Source organism: Ovis canadensis, chromosome 6 (assembly GCF_042477335.2).
Source record: "Ovis canadensis isolate MfBH-ARS-UI-01 breed Bighorn chromosome 6, ARS-UI_OviCan_v2, whole genome shotgun sequence".
NCBI lineage: Eukaryota > Metazoa > Chordata > Mammalia > Artiodactyla > Bovidae > Ovis > Ovis canadensis.
This window is the reverse complement of record NC_091250.1, coordinates 108074886-108089553: the sequence shown is the minus strand read 5'-3', so window position 1 is coordinate 108089553 and position 14668 is coordinate 108074886. Positions and strand designations below refer to the sequence as shown.

Genomic DNA, 14668 nt, shown 5'->3' with positions numbered 1-14668 from the left:
TAATAAGCCGTCAGAGTTGAACATCCGCTACTCCCTTTAGAGAATGCATACTTGCCCTAGTCCTCACCATTCCCCACTGTGTTCTCAGGAAAAGGGCTCTTTACATTTTGTACTGGCCCACTTCATTCACTTGTGTTTCTTCCTTGGTTGGTTCTAAAGCCATTGAAGTTTGCAAGGTGGATATTCTGCCAAAGACTATCAAACCTGCTTTCCTATCTGTAAAATACTGAGGTTGGCCTTCCACCTCCAAGATTATATAATTCAGTGGCTTGCTGAGCAAAAGTACTATCATGTTGTTCTTGATTCCACTTCCTCAATGTATGGAGGAAGACACAGCATGACCAATGACAGCTGTGGCTGAATGACCATCTCCTCCAGCCCTCCTCTCAGATACGGCCTTTCCCTGAACCTTGGTGTGGCCCTCTCTTTCTTGCCATCATAACAAGACGAGCTAAATGGAAGTTGAAGATGAAGTTCAGGTTTGAATGGTGACTTCCATCCAAGTCCTAGCTGATTATTCTAACTTCCATGCCAGCTTGCCCATCAGTACTACGTTTCCTGGACCTTCTAAAGGCTTTTTAGCAAAGCCAAGGAAGGAGACATTAGTGAAACAGAGAAAACATTTCTCATGTATTATTGCTGCCTGAGAACTTGTGAGGTCATAATGTGCTGAAATAATAACAGCTCGTGGTAAATGCTTTATGTGAGTTATGCACAAGTGTTCATAAAGCATAAAACAGCATTAAATAATTCTTTTCTTTAGCAAAGAGGATGGTCAATGATTACTCAAGGTAGAGAGTTGAAGACTTGGAGATTCATCTTTCTCACAATGAAAGCCACACAAGAAGGAATGAGCTGACTTGTCAAGTACTGACTTCCCTGACCCTGAAACTATGCAAGGAGAGGCTGGATAAGCCTCTGCCCTGTAGGAATTTCTTGCATTGGACACTGTGGTGGGGTGGGGGCTGGAGTAGTATGTGGGAGTCCCCTCCAACCCCACATGCTGGGAGTTTTCCCTCTGGGTGTGTGTTTTTTCTTTTTTCTTTTCTATAACTTAGAAGCCCACTGACTTAATTTACACACCTCACTAGATGCTAGAATGACTGATATTACATGGAATAGGCTCAAATTTGGTCAGTTATCCAACAGTGTTTGTTTTAAGAAGAACCTAAATTTATAATTTTGTACTTTTCAGAGTCTTTGTGACAAGGGACTAAATCTTGCCTGAAATAAATGGCCTTACCACACTGAATTATTTTTCAGTATAGAAAATTTAATAATAACAGCAACTGATATAAAATGTGAAGCCCACTGAAGCAAAAAGAAGACATTTTAAAGCCTGACTCCAAACCCTTTAGAGGCTATTCCCAGGTGGTGCACAGCAGAAAATCCACATGCCAATGCAAGAGATCCTAGAGGCAGGTTTGATCCCTGGGTTGGGAAGATCCCCTGGAGAAGGAAATGTCAACACACTCCAGTATTCTTGCCTGGCAAATCCCATGGACAGCAGAGCCTGGTGGGTTATAGTCCATGGGTTTGCAAAGAGTTGGACATGACTGAGCAATTGAATATACACACACACCCCAGTTGCTCTTGGGCAAAATGCAATTAAATTGTTCCAAAAATATTCCAGGAAAAGGATGTATCATATTCAGTACGTGACTGGTTCAGCCTGCATTGTACAAACACATTTTCACGGCCGAGTATCTAGACACTGGGTAAAGAAAGTAATCATTCCTTCCGGTATCCTTCTGAAACTCCAGAAGGTGGGAGCAGCAAAGAGACACTGTAAGTAAATCCTCCTTCTTCAGGTGGAGCAAGAGGCCGGGCACATTTCTATATCTGCTGTAGAGTTCCCGGTATGCCATGCCCGCTAAGTAAACATTAAAGAACTGCTCTCCACCCAGCTTAATGGGAACCCAAGGGCATTATGACCTTAACCAGTGCTTATCAATGGAAAGCAAACAGAAAAACATGAAGCAGGTTGCCCTACGCAGAGCCAGGAGGTTTCCTAGGCAAAACCTGGGGGTCTTGGTCCTTTGAGAAGGCCAACATGCCCTTTTAGCACTCACAATATATTTCCTGGGATGATTTAATGTTGCCTCGCTTCTCCTCTCTTTTGCTAAATTGACTCACAGAAGAGGTCCTTCCCTTTTGCCCTTTCACCTCTGCCATCATTCTTAGGAAAAAATCTAGCATTCCCGATAAGAAATAATCCAAACAACAAGATCGTTTGAATTCCTCTGAAACCAATTCATCATGTAGTGTTAAAAAATAAATCCTTCCCACTTTCCAAGTAAAATAATCAGGACAGAAACACAGACTCAGAGAGAGAGAGCGAGCCGCAAAGTTAATTGGAATGAGGGAGTTGAAGCCAGGAAGGACTTCAAAAATCACCTTGAATTTTGGATACAGATAGCAGTGTGGTTGCACAGCAATGTAAACACGCTTAACAGCAATAAATTGTACACTTAAAAATGGTTCAAATGGCCGATTTTATGTTCTCTATATATCTCAGCCTGTTTGGACTGCTATAACAAAATACCATAGATTTGATGGTTTATAAACAAGAGACATTTATTTCTCACAGCCTGGAGGTCAGGAAGTCCAAGATGAAGGCACCAGCGGATTCTGTGTCTGATGGGAACTCACTTCCTGTATCACAGACGGCTATAAAAATCTCACACGGCAGAAGGGCTGAGAGAGCTCTCTGGGGTTTCTTTTATAAGGGCACTAATCCCATTCTTGAGGGCTTCACTCTCATGACCTTCTCACCTCCAAAGGCCCCACCCCCTAATACCATCACACTGAGGATTAGATTTCAAAATATTAATTTTGGAGGGGCATGTATTCAGTCTATGTCAGGATAATTTACCATGATTTCTTTTTAACATTTTTGTTTTATTTTTATCTTTATTACTGTGTTCTGTTTTCTTTGGGTTAATGCTTTTTTTTTTTGGCTGCCTAGCATGTGGGATCTTAACTCCCTAACTAAAGATGGAACCCGAGCCCCCTGAATTGGGAGCACAGATTCTTAACCACTGGACCATCTGGGAAGTCCCAATTATGATTTTTTTTAATGGGGAAAAACTCACTCTCAGGCAAGTCCTTCTCCCATCCCCATCTACGGCAGAGGACAAAGTGGTTGAGATGGTGAAACCTCTTAACAGTTTTTCATTTGAACAAGAGCTACTGACCCTGGTTGGGAGCAACACCTCACATCACCAATCAACAGAATATTAGCCCCACCTCAGCTAGGTTTGGAGGGGGCTCATCTGCTCCTGAGAAGTGGCTCACAGCCTCTTTAATATGGAATTTTTCAGGCAAGAATACCGATGGGTTGCCATTTCCTTCTCCAGGGGATCTTCCTGACCCAGGGATTAAACCCAGGTCTCCAGCATTGCAGGCAGACGCTTTACCATCTGAGCCACCAGGGAGCCCAAATAGTTAATTAATTTATTTGGCTGTGCTGAGTCTTAGCCACTGGACCACCAGGAAAGTCCCTACCAAGAGCATTTTAAAATAAAACCCCAGGTTACAGAGAATAACATGGTAACATCAAAGATGGGTTGGAGTGGGGGTGGATCCCTCTGGAAAAAAACACACATACAAAACAAGAGTCACTGTTAGAGTGTATCAAGATATATGGCTATTTGAGAAATATATGAAAGTAGATGACATAAAACAAGGGGGTGCAGTTATTTCTGCAAAGATGTTTAATCTCCAAATTTCACATTAATACATATAATACTAATCAGTCTCTCTGCTTTTTGTACTTCAATTTCCTCATCTTCAAAGCAGGAAAACCCTCAGAACCTACTGTCACCTCTTCAGGAAGCCAAAATCACCAAAAGTAAACACCTGAGGAATTGCTATACAAAAACAACTTTTCCACAAAATGCTGTAATCTAACTCATACCTCGATGGTCCATTACTCAATGAGAGCAGAAAAATAAACATTTTCTGAAATGAGAGTGGTTTTCTTTGGCTAGACAACTACCATATGGCAGTTATTTTCTGTCCCCATTTTACAATAACGAAAGATTGCACTGGCTTATTTGCTTTGGTTTGACAGATGACGGCCAAGTGTAGCATTGAGATTATACCCTCAGTGCCCTGTGTGAAAGAAAACAACGTGCCATCAATTTTCCTCACAGAAAATGCTTCTCTTTCCTTCTCTGGGGGATTCTTCATAGCTCTTTGCCCTCTGCTCTCCAAAAGATAAATAAAAATAAAGCCAAATGGGTACCAGGTGGCAAAAGCTGCCTGAAACAAGTTTGAGAAACTAAACTCAAGGCTAGTAAGATGTTCACAGCTCAGTACAAACCACCGGAAAAAAAAAAAATTAATGCTGTCTCTTTTGTTGTTAACTTCAGACTCTTGAATGGTGTAGGTATATGAACATTCTAGACTCAGCCTACTTAGTTAAGCGTTAGAAAGTCATAGATGGACATAAAGACTCACTTGCCTGCTAACACTGTTCCTGCCATTTATTCCAGTCCTGATGAAAATACTTGAAAAGAAGAGTTTACAACACTATCTGGCTTTGCACATATAAAAAAATAAAAGCTTGATGTGTTAGTTTTCTGAGAGCTGAATGGAGGACAGTCGCCTTATTTCTGGAGAACGTGCTCAGCCTTAGTGAACCAAGGAATCATCTTCCCAGGCTCTCAGGATCTCATAGCCCATATACACCATTTCTAGAATTTGGTTCTGTCCATTTGTGTCCTCAGGACCTTTTTTTTTAAATATGTGCAAAGCCTAGTGTGCATGCCTCAGTCCACCGGGTCACAAAGAGTAGGACACAACTTAGCGACCGAACAACAACAACATGATAATCCTAAATTTACTTTTTAAAGGAACCACCATACTGTTTTCCATAGCAGCTGTACCATTTTACAATTTCACCAACAGTGCACAAGGGTCCTCTTATTTTGCTTTTTTGAAAGCAACCATCCTAATGGGTGTGAGGTGGTATCTCATTGTGGCTTTGATTTGCATTTTCCTAACAATTAGTGATGTTGAATATATTTTCATGTGTTTACTGACCATTTGGATTTCACCTTTGGAGAAGAGTCTTTTCAAGTCTTTTGCTATTTTTAAAAGTCAGACTGTTTTGCTGTTGAGTTCTGGGAGTTTTATATATATATATATATATATTCTGGTTAATATCCAGATATGTCCATATGATATACATACATATATCATATATATATGAGGTATATTCACATATGATATATTCTGGATATTAACCCCTTATCAGATATATAATTTATAAATATTTTTTCCCATATCCCTGAGTTTTTTATTTGAGATCTGAGAATCTGTATCTCTAACAAGTTCCCCGGTAACACTGACAATCAAGGGGCCTACACTTTGAGAGCTACTGCTCCAAGGCAATATTGTTAAACACTTCACAACCTCACCTAAACATCACATTATCATTTTTGTTTTACAGAAGATGAAATGGATACTCAAAGAAGTAAAACTTGCTCAGGATTATTCCAACAAGTGGGAAAGCAGGGACCAGCACCCAGTCCTCCTGACCTAGCGTCATGCTGCACCCATCTCTGCCACAGTAAGTCAAATCAGGTTCACCAGAGAATGCACTCTAATGACCAGGACAATGGACTTGGGATAGGTGATGCTTTGCAAGCTCTATCTCTCTTTGCTTAAGTCAGGACTAAATTTCTGGACATCTTTCCTGGATGTTATGTTCTGGCTTCATTAAGATGAATTGATAAAGCAAAAGGAATCTGTTTTACAGCAAGGAGGAAAATGGTAGCGGTGGGAGATGGGGGTGGGACACGGGGGTCCAGTATGGCTAGACCAGACAGACCTGATGAATGAACTCGCTCAAGAGCCAGACGTTTGGCTTTGGTAGATTAGGCAAGTGTTGTGCCTTCCTCCCAAAGCTGTCTGTGTTTAGACGTTTCCCTGATTGCAGCCTTCAGCCAGGATCATCACTAGCCCAGAGGGGCCTTTCTTTGTGTGTAGGAAGAAAAAGCACCCGAGTGCCTGGCCAGGTCTGCTGGGGTGGTGAGTTTCTGTCCCTGAGACCTCTTTGACTGGACACTACTCAGTGAGCAGCCAGAGATAAAGTGTGATAAGGTAGAGAGAGATACCCCTGATAAAGGTTAACATTACTATTGCTTAAAAGGCCGTATAAGTTTAAGGGTTAGCCACTCAGTCATGTCCAACTCTTAGCAACCCCACTGATTGTATGTAGCCCACCAGTCTCCTCTGTCCATGGGATTCTCCAGGCAAGAATACTAGAGTGGGTTGCCATTCCCTTCTCCAGGGGATCTTCCTGACTTAGGGATTGAAGCCTGGTCTCCTGCATTGCAGGAAGACTCTTTACCATCTGAGCCATCAGGGAAGCCCAAAAGGGAGTATATATATAATATGTATATTTATTAATATATATAAAACAGAATATCTATATTAATAAATATATAGATAGAGAGAGGGAATATATGGACTCCTGATTACTCACTTCCATGGATAACCAAGGGCTGGTGGTAACCTTATATCCATGACAGCTCTAAGTATTGAGAGTAAAAACAATTCATAGTTTAGTGAATTCATCAACTTTGGTGTGTACTTCATGTCATTACTTACACCCAAACCAGTGACCTATTCTGATGTAAAGCTTGTTATTCAAGGCCAGCCTTGAAATTCTATCCCTTATTAAGCATGAGAGAAAAAGAAAAATCCACCCCTCATAGACACCAAGCCCAACATATTCTTGCAAAAGCTGGTGCTTTGTGTTAGACTTCACAGCTGCAAAGCAAAAGTGTGGTGGTTCGCAGGCATTTCTAAAGAGAAAATGTGGGGGTCCCCGGATGAAGATGGGGGGCTTTATTCGTCTTCAGATGTTGACATTCCCCAGAGCCACCACAACAAAAACAGAATTAAGATGCAAAAGGAATTCAGAACCTTCCTTTGCTATCCTAAGCCTGAGAATCTTTTCAAATTTAAATGAATATCTGTCAAACTAATTAAGAGAAGATGCAATGCTCTCATTCTGCGCTCATTAGAGGACAACTTGCAGGTCATAAATTCTTCAGGCAGTGGGAGTGAATAGGTCTCTGCTCTCTTGCTCAAGATTCCCGGCTTTGTTTATTTCCAGTTTAGCCTGTTCATCTCCTAGACTCAGAGATGAACTACAAAACATGTCTTATATCAAGTTTTAATTCTGTAAGACAGAAATGGATAAGATTATGATGAGATGTTGCAACTGATGTTTTTTAGTCAAGAAAACTTGGAGGAAATGAAGAGAAATTATTTATATCTGAGTGGCATCCTTTGTTTCTCCCAAGACATTTTAAATTTATGAGCAGATTTCAAAACACACATACACAGAGTGTTTCCCTGATTTTTGCAGCTTCTGATACTGAGACTCAATAAATTGATTTGGTAAAATATACTCACACTGTGTCAGAGTCTGTCAGACTCTGGGTAGAGATTAACATTCCAAAACTACTTCCTGCATTTATCGGACTCTTGCCAGCTACCCAGTCCAATACTATGTGTTTAATTTAATGCATACATATTTAATTAATAACGTGGGTAACTCTGCAGGCAAAGTTTTTACCCCTATTTTACAGATAAGAAGATTAGGAGCAGTTATCTCGCACCATACTGGTAAGCAGCAGTCAGTAGAAAGCATGATGCTTAAAAATATTTGGGACTCCTTTGGTGGTCTAGTGGTTAAGACTCTGCCTGCCAATTTGCCTGCAGGTGACATGGGCTTGATCCCTGGTCCAGGAAGATTCCACATGCCCCAGAGCAACTAAGCCCATGCACCACAATTGTTGAAGCCCTGGAGCCCAAGAACCTGTGCTCCGAAACCAGAAGCCACCGGCAATGGGACTCACTGCAACTAGAGAGTAGCCCCTGATCACTGCTACTAGAGAAAGCCTGGGTGTAGCAATGAAGACCCAGCACAGGTCAAAATGAATAAATTTAATTTTTAATTTACTCACTTATATATAGTATCGTCCTTTTGACAAATTCTTGGAAATCTGAAATGATAAAGCATGAGTCTGCATCTAAACTGTTATTTATTAGAAAGAAATTTAACTGGAGCTATTAGAATTTCCACTGAATGTCTTTAAAGACAGGCTTCCCTGGTGGCTCAGATGGTAAAAAATCTGCCTGCAACACGGGAGACCTAGTTTTGATCACTGGGTTGGGAAGATCCTCTGGAGGAGGAAATGGCAACCCACTCCAGTATTCTTGCCAGGAGAATTCCAAGGGCAGACGAGCTTAGCGGGCTGCAGTCCATAGGGTCAGACACAACTGTGTGACTAAGCGTAGCACAGCACAGTCTTTAAAGATACACTTCAGAAAACAAGAATTTGCCATTTATTTAAAAGCCTACATGGTTTCCTTATTTTTTCTATGCTCTGGGATTTATGCCCCTGAAAATATATTGCTCCTTTCTTCAGCAATTCCATTAGGCTTTCTCACTGGTGTCACTTGGCTGAGTTGCACAATGCCTCAGCCACGTGGGCAGTTCTGTTTGACCATTTCCTTATTATTTCTTCCTTTTGCTACTTATATCTTAAATCAGATTGTGACCATTTCTGCTTAACCAAGTTAGAGAGATGGGTTACACTCACTTGCTCTCTGTCAACATACTAATAGTTTAATGGGATGCTCTGCTCAGTTGCTCAGTCATGTCTGACTTTTTGAGACTCCATGGACTGCAGCCCAGCAGGCTCCTCTGTCCAGGGGATTTTCCCAGCAAGAATACTAGAGTGGGTTGACCTTTTCTCCTCCAGGGGATCTTCCCAACCCAGGGAATCGAACCCGGGTCTGCTGCACTGGCAGGTGGATTCTTTACAGCTGAGCCACCGGGGTAGCCACGAGAGTAGCCCCACCAGCGTACCACTGAGTTACCAGGGTAGCCTCATAGTTAATGAGATACAGAATTTGAGGCTATGATTCTGATCAAATTCAAATCTAATTTATGGTGTTCATCATTTTTCAAAGTCTTCTTAGAATTTCTATAAAGTGAAAGTTGCTCAGTCATGTCCAACTCTTTGTGACCCCATGGACAGTATTTTCCAGGCCAGAATACTGAAGTGGACAGTCTTTGGGGATCTTCCCAACCCAGGGAACGAACCCAGGTTTCCTGCATTGCAGGCAGATTCTTTACCAGCTGAGTCACAAAGGAAGCCCAAGAATACTGGATAAGGAGAATTATTCTCTCCCACCATCAGGCAATAAAATGGGGCTTCAAAAACCCCTTTTCTGAGCTGAATGTCACCGACACATTGTTGTTTCCTGGGTAAATCTTGGCTCTCCATGGCTTCATTCATGCTTTTAATTAAGGTTTACTCTGATAATGCCACGCAGACCATCACCTCCACGGCAGCACCCACACTGCTGAAATCAGCATGAAACAGAGCCGTGCCAGCTTCCTACAACAATCCCTTCACACATTCCCTCATACTGATGCTCTTATCACCATGGGGACATGACTTTTACAGCCCATGTTTCAGTTGTAGAAGAGGGTACTTAAATCAAAATCAGTTTAATGTTTATTGGCAAAGCTTTGTTGAACATTGAATCAAATGTGTATCTACTTTGCCCTTGGGGAATTCAACTCCAAAGCCACATTACATTGATTTTGACATTTTAGAGACAAAATGTACCTGAGACATCAACTAGTTTATATTTTTAATTTATAGATGAGTAAATCCATATCATTACATTTTCAAGTATTTAGTCATTAATCTGAAATTCAATCTAGAGCAAATAGAACAGAATTCTCAGATTTTTTATTTTGAATATAATATCACTTCTGTCTTATAAAGCTTACAATTTTAGTGTTTCTACATTCTATTCATCTCCCTTCCCACTACTGATTTTAGGTGGTTATGATTTCAAGTTTCAGAGACTGTCCAACAATTACTAACATTAATCCTTGAAAAATAATGACTTCTAATATGTTCAAGGCATTCCTTAGATGAATCATTCTTATTTTAACATTTTAAGAAGAAAATTTAGGCTTTTAAGAGATCATTTTGATCAAGTGCTTCTGTTTACTGGAATAACACACAGGCAACATAGATATTTCACTAATAAGGAAGTATGTACCCAAATGATATAGTCAGGCTCTAAAGCAATCATGTGTCTTTATGTAGGAGGGCAAATGAGATATGTTTCTAGGAAATAAATGGAAAAACCAAAGTCCTCTGTTGAGAAGGGAAGGAAAAGTAGGCTGAGGAACTACAGAGCCTTCCCTGTCCCTAGCACCTGTCTTTCTCACTTCTTCCCTGGGGATGGTGGGAGACTCTCCCAGATCTCTCCAGGGAAGCATGTGATTCATTTTGGGGAGGGAAGGACTCTGTCACACCTGGTAATAAAATTTATGAAGCCAAAAAAAAAAAAAAAATCCACCAAAGCTGTGAACTCATCTCCACCTGTTTATGCACAGCATTTTGATCCTATCCTGCTTTAGGGACAATAAATATAACATGTCAGGAACTTGGCACAAATAGAGCCAGAATATATTTGATACCAACATCCCTTAGAGCACTGTCATCTGCAAGTATTACACCAGCTAAAACTGTTGAAAGCATCCTCTTTCAAGGCAACTGGAAACTCAAATTCTAATATGTGTCCCATGTTGCCTGAAGATCAGGATGCATCCAAGGCCTGGGAATCCAAGATGTTGATCTTATTCCAGCATTTCACATGGTCATACTGCATAGAAAGCCAAGGATTCAGTGATACATCAATAAAGCTCTGTTCTGCTAATTACAAAATACGTGTCTTTAAAAGATGACTGTCTCAAGGAATACGAGGTGATCAAGATTAGGCACTTTCCCACTACATTAGATTTAGGCAAGCTGCAGTGGCTCCAATCCATCAGTCTCAGTAGGCTACATGCCAATACAAAAAGTTCAGAAAAAAAAAACACCCTACCATTCATCAAGCACTTACTTTGTGCTAGTGACATGCATTGGCACATTTAGTCCTCACAATCACCCTCTGAGGAAAAAACCATCATCCTCATTGTGAAGATAAGGAAACTGAGGTGCTGGAAGAGAAGCGATCTGTCCAAAGTTCGAGAATCACACAGAGCCAGTGGCAGAGCCAGCATCTGAATCCAGCCAGTCTGGCTCAAGAGCCTTCTCTCCAGGGACCTCCCTGGTGGTTCAGTGGCTAAGACTCCGAGTTCCCAATGCAGGGAGCCTGGGTTGGATCCCTGCTGGGGGAATTAGATCCCACATGCCACAACTAATACGCAGTCAAATAAGTAAATAAATCTTTTCTAAGAGTCTTCTCTCCAAACTCATATCACAGTTGCACAATGAGTTCCACTGACCTAACTGAAGATGTGCTAACATTCATCGCCATGAAAAGTAATTTGCTTTCCTGCAGCCGGACCAAGAGGGATTCAACTTAAAAACCATTTTGTATCATTGGTTGAGTTTATTTATTATAATTAAATTTACTTTTGCTTGCTGCTGCTAAGTCACTTCAGTCGTGTCTGACTCTGTGCGACCCCATAGACAGCAGCCCACCAGGGTCCCCTGTCCCTGGGATTCTCCAGGCAAGAACACTGGAGTGAGTTGCCATTTCCTTCTCCAATGCATGAAAGTGAAAAGTGAAGGTGAAGTATCTCAGTTGTGTCCGACTCTTAGCGACCCCATGGACTGCAGCCTACCAGGCTCCTCCGTCCATGGGATTTTCCAGGCAAGAGTACTGGAGTAGGGTGCCATTGCCTTCTCCTTACTTCTGCTTACTATTTACCAATTTACTGCCACCAGGAAGCCTACATACTAGTAGGTAATCTTTCAAAGACAAAGCAAAAGTTTTTGACAGAGAACAAAAGCAGGAAAGCTGACACAGGGCTGTGGCAGTCATTTATCATGAATTAATATAATTTTATAGCCTTCAATAAACACAGTTAAACTCATAGCAAAATGTGGATTAACTTTATATCTTGCAATTTAGAAATGAATAAAATAAAATATGGCAGGGAAAGCCCTTTGTCCAACCTCTTTTTTTTTTTTGAGATGATATGATTCCTATTTCACTTTTTAATTTTCTTTGAGTTAATCTTAGACTCACTGAGGACTTTTTGTATCATGAGCAGCACTTATCTCAGGAGTTGAGTTTGAAAATACTCAATCAATAGTTTTTGAAATAATGGGCTTCCCAGGAGGTTCAGTGGTAAAGAATCTATCTGCCAATTCAGGAAACACAGGTTCGATCCCTGATCTGGGAAGATCCCATGTGTCGAGGATCAACTAAGCCCGTGAGCCACAGCTACTGAGCCTGGGAGCTGCAACTACTGAAGCCCTCTCGCCCTAGAGCCCTGGCGTTCAGGGCGCCCTCAAGCCCTCTCAAGCCACCGCAATGAGAAGCCTGGATATAGCAACTAGAGAGTAGCCCCCACTTGCTGCTACTAGAAAAAAAGCCCACAACAGCGAAGACCGAGCTCAACCAAAAATAAATAAATAAAACTATTAAACAATAGATAAAATAGTTTGTGAAATTAAGATAATCAAAGAAAGCAGAGAAGAAGGAACAAAAGGAAAGTTCTGTGATTACTCCTGGATGGCTCCACACTTGGCAAGAGTTGGAAAGGCCCACCCTCCCTCTCCCTGGAGAACAGTGCTGAAACGTGCCGGCACTTCCTCACCCAGCCTCCCTCTTCGGCTCCTTCCCTTATCACCACAGAGGGCTAAACCTCACTAGCTGAAAAATGAACACTCAGTTAATCCAGTTGTTGTTTTTTTTCCACCCACAATCTTCCAAGCCACCAGCCTGATGATTTTTTGGACCGAGGTGCCTGATAATTTGAGAGTTGTGTAGAAAAAAGACAGCCCAGACGAAACCTATTAAAAGGATTAGCAGTTGTTTCCCTATATAGGCAGAGGAAAATAATTTCAGTTCTCAGAAAGCAATTGGAAGGCTAATTTCTCCCTGAAAGAGACAGTCCAGTATTGGATAATAATCACCTGATATTCCCAACAGCATTATTTAACTCAGGATTTCTCAACTTGTGCCACGTAGGCCAGACAATTCTGTGTTGTGGGGGCTGTTCTGAGCCCTGTAGGACCTGACCTCTCTCCACTAGAGCCAGTAGCACCCCAGCGTGACAACCAAAACCCCTCCAGACCTTGTTAAAGGTCCAGACTGGGTGGTGTTGAGGGTCGGGGTGGGGCACACTACTGCCACCAGGTGAGAACCACTAAATTTGTGACTACCACCGAATTCTCTTCTTTCTCTGTCACAGCAAACAAATTATGGATGGTTCATTTTAAACATTTTAAAAACTTCTCTTGGACTTCCCTGGAGGTCCAGTGGTTAAGACTCTGCACTTCCATTTCAGGGGGAGTGGGTTTAATCCCTGGTCAGGGAACTTGAGTCCCACATGCCGTGTGGCCAAAAAGACAATGAATAAATTTAATAAATAAAGTAATAAACAAAAGTAGCTTTAAAAAAAGCTTTTTCCTTTCTTTCTCAAAGGTATAGTAGATTTCAGAGTAGTACAAAAGACAGACTTTCCACTTTTCCTCGTTTCTGATTCTCATGGTTGCTTCCCAGGGATTCAGTGACAATCGAGGACAATAATGAGTGGGTGTGCCAAGTTGCCTCAGTCCTATCCAACTCTTTGTGACCCCATGGACTGTAGCTGCCAGGCTCCTCTGTCCATGGGGTTCTCCAGGCAAGAATACTGGAGTGGTTGCCATGCCCTCCTCCAGGATCTTCCTGACCCAGGGACTGCAGCAGCATCTTTTGGTTTCCTGCATTGGCAGCTGGGTTCTTTACCACTAGCACCACCTGGAAAGGCCCAGGAACAATAAGTGAAGTGAAGCGAAAGTCGCTCAGTCGTGTCCGACATTTTGGGACCCCATGGACTATACAGTCCATGGAATTCTCCAGAGCAGAATACTGGAGGGGGTAGCCTTTCCCGTCTTCAGGGGATCTTCCCAATCCAGGGATCAAACCCAGATATCCCGCATTGCGGGCAGATTCTTTACCAGTTGAGCCACAAGGGAAGCCCAATAAGAAGTGAAGTGAAGTGAAGTCGCTCAGTCGTGTTTGACTCTTTGCGACCCCATGGACTGTAGCCTACCAGGCTCCTCTGTCCATGGGATTCTCCAGGCAAGAGTACTGGAGTGGGCTGCCATTTCCTTCTCCAGGAGATCTTCCCAACCCAGGGACTGAACCTGGGTCTCCCGCATTGTGGGCAGATGCTTTACCATCTGAGCCACAAGGGAAGCCCAATAAGAGCTCACACCTAAATGTGTATTTCTTATCCCAGGCACGGTAACAATGTTAACTCATGAATTCTCACCACTCCCCTTTTTACAGGTGAGAAATAGAAGCACACTAGTTGTTTGTTTTCAGTTACAGGGCAGCATAAAACATTATTAATTTGTGAAAGCACAGCATACAGGCATTTATAAAAATATCACACCTATGTGCACTGAAAACTGGCACGACCATCAGGAACATTCCAGAGCAATGACCAGAGTTACAATCACTATCTTATCGAGACCGTTTCTTGATAAGGAAAATGAAGCATACCTTCTTTGGGTGCAACTGGATGAGAAAACCACATGCTTAGTAGGAAATATTCTTCATTGATTCAATAAATGTAAAATATCAAACGTAGCTTCACAGTTGACTGTAT

General features: G+C 41.9%; 1 protein-coding gene across 2 annotated transcripts in view; it reads right to left on the bottom strand.

Moving 5' to 3' along the window:
* SHROOM3 (shroom family member 3) overlaps positions 1 to 14668 on the bottom strand; it is a 330073-nt gene that overhangs the window by 142794 nt on the left and 172611 nt on the right. The gene's annotated exons all lie outside the window — the stretch shown is intronic.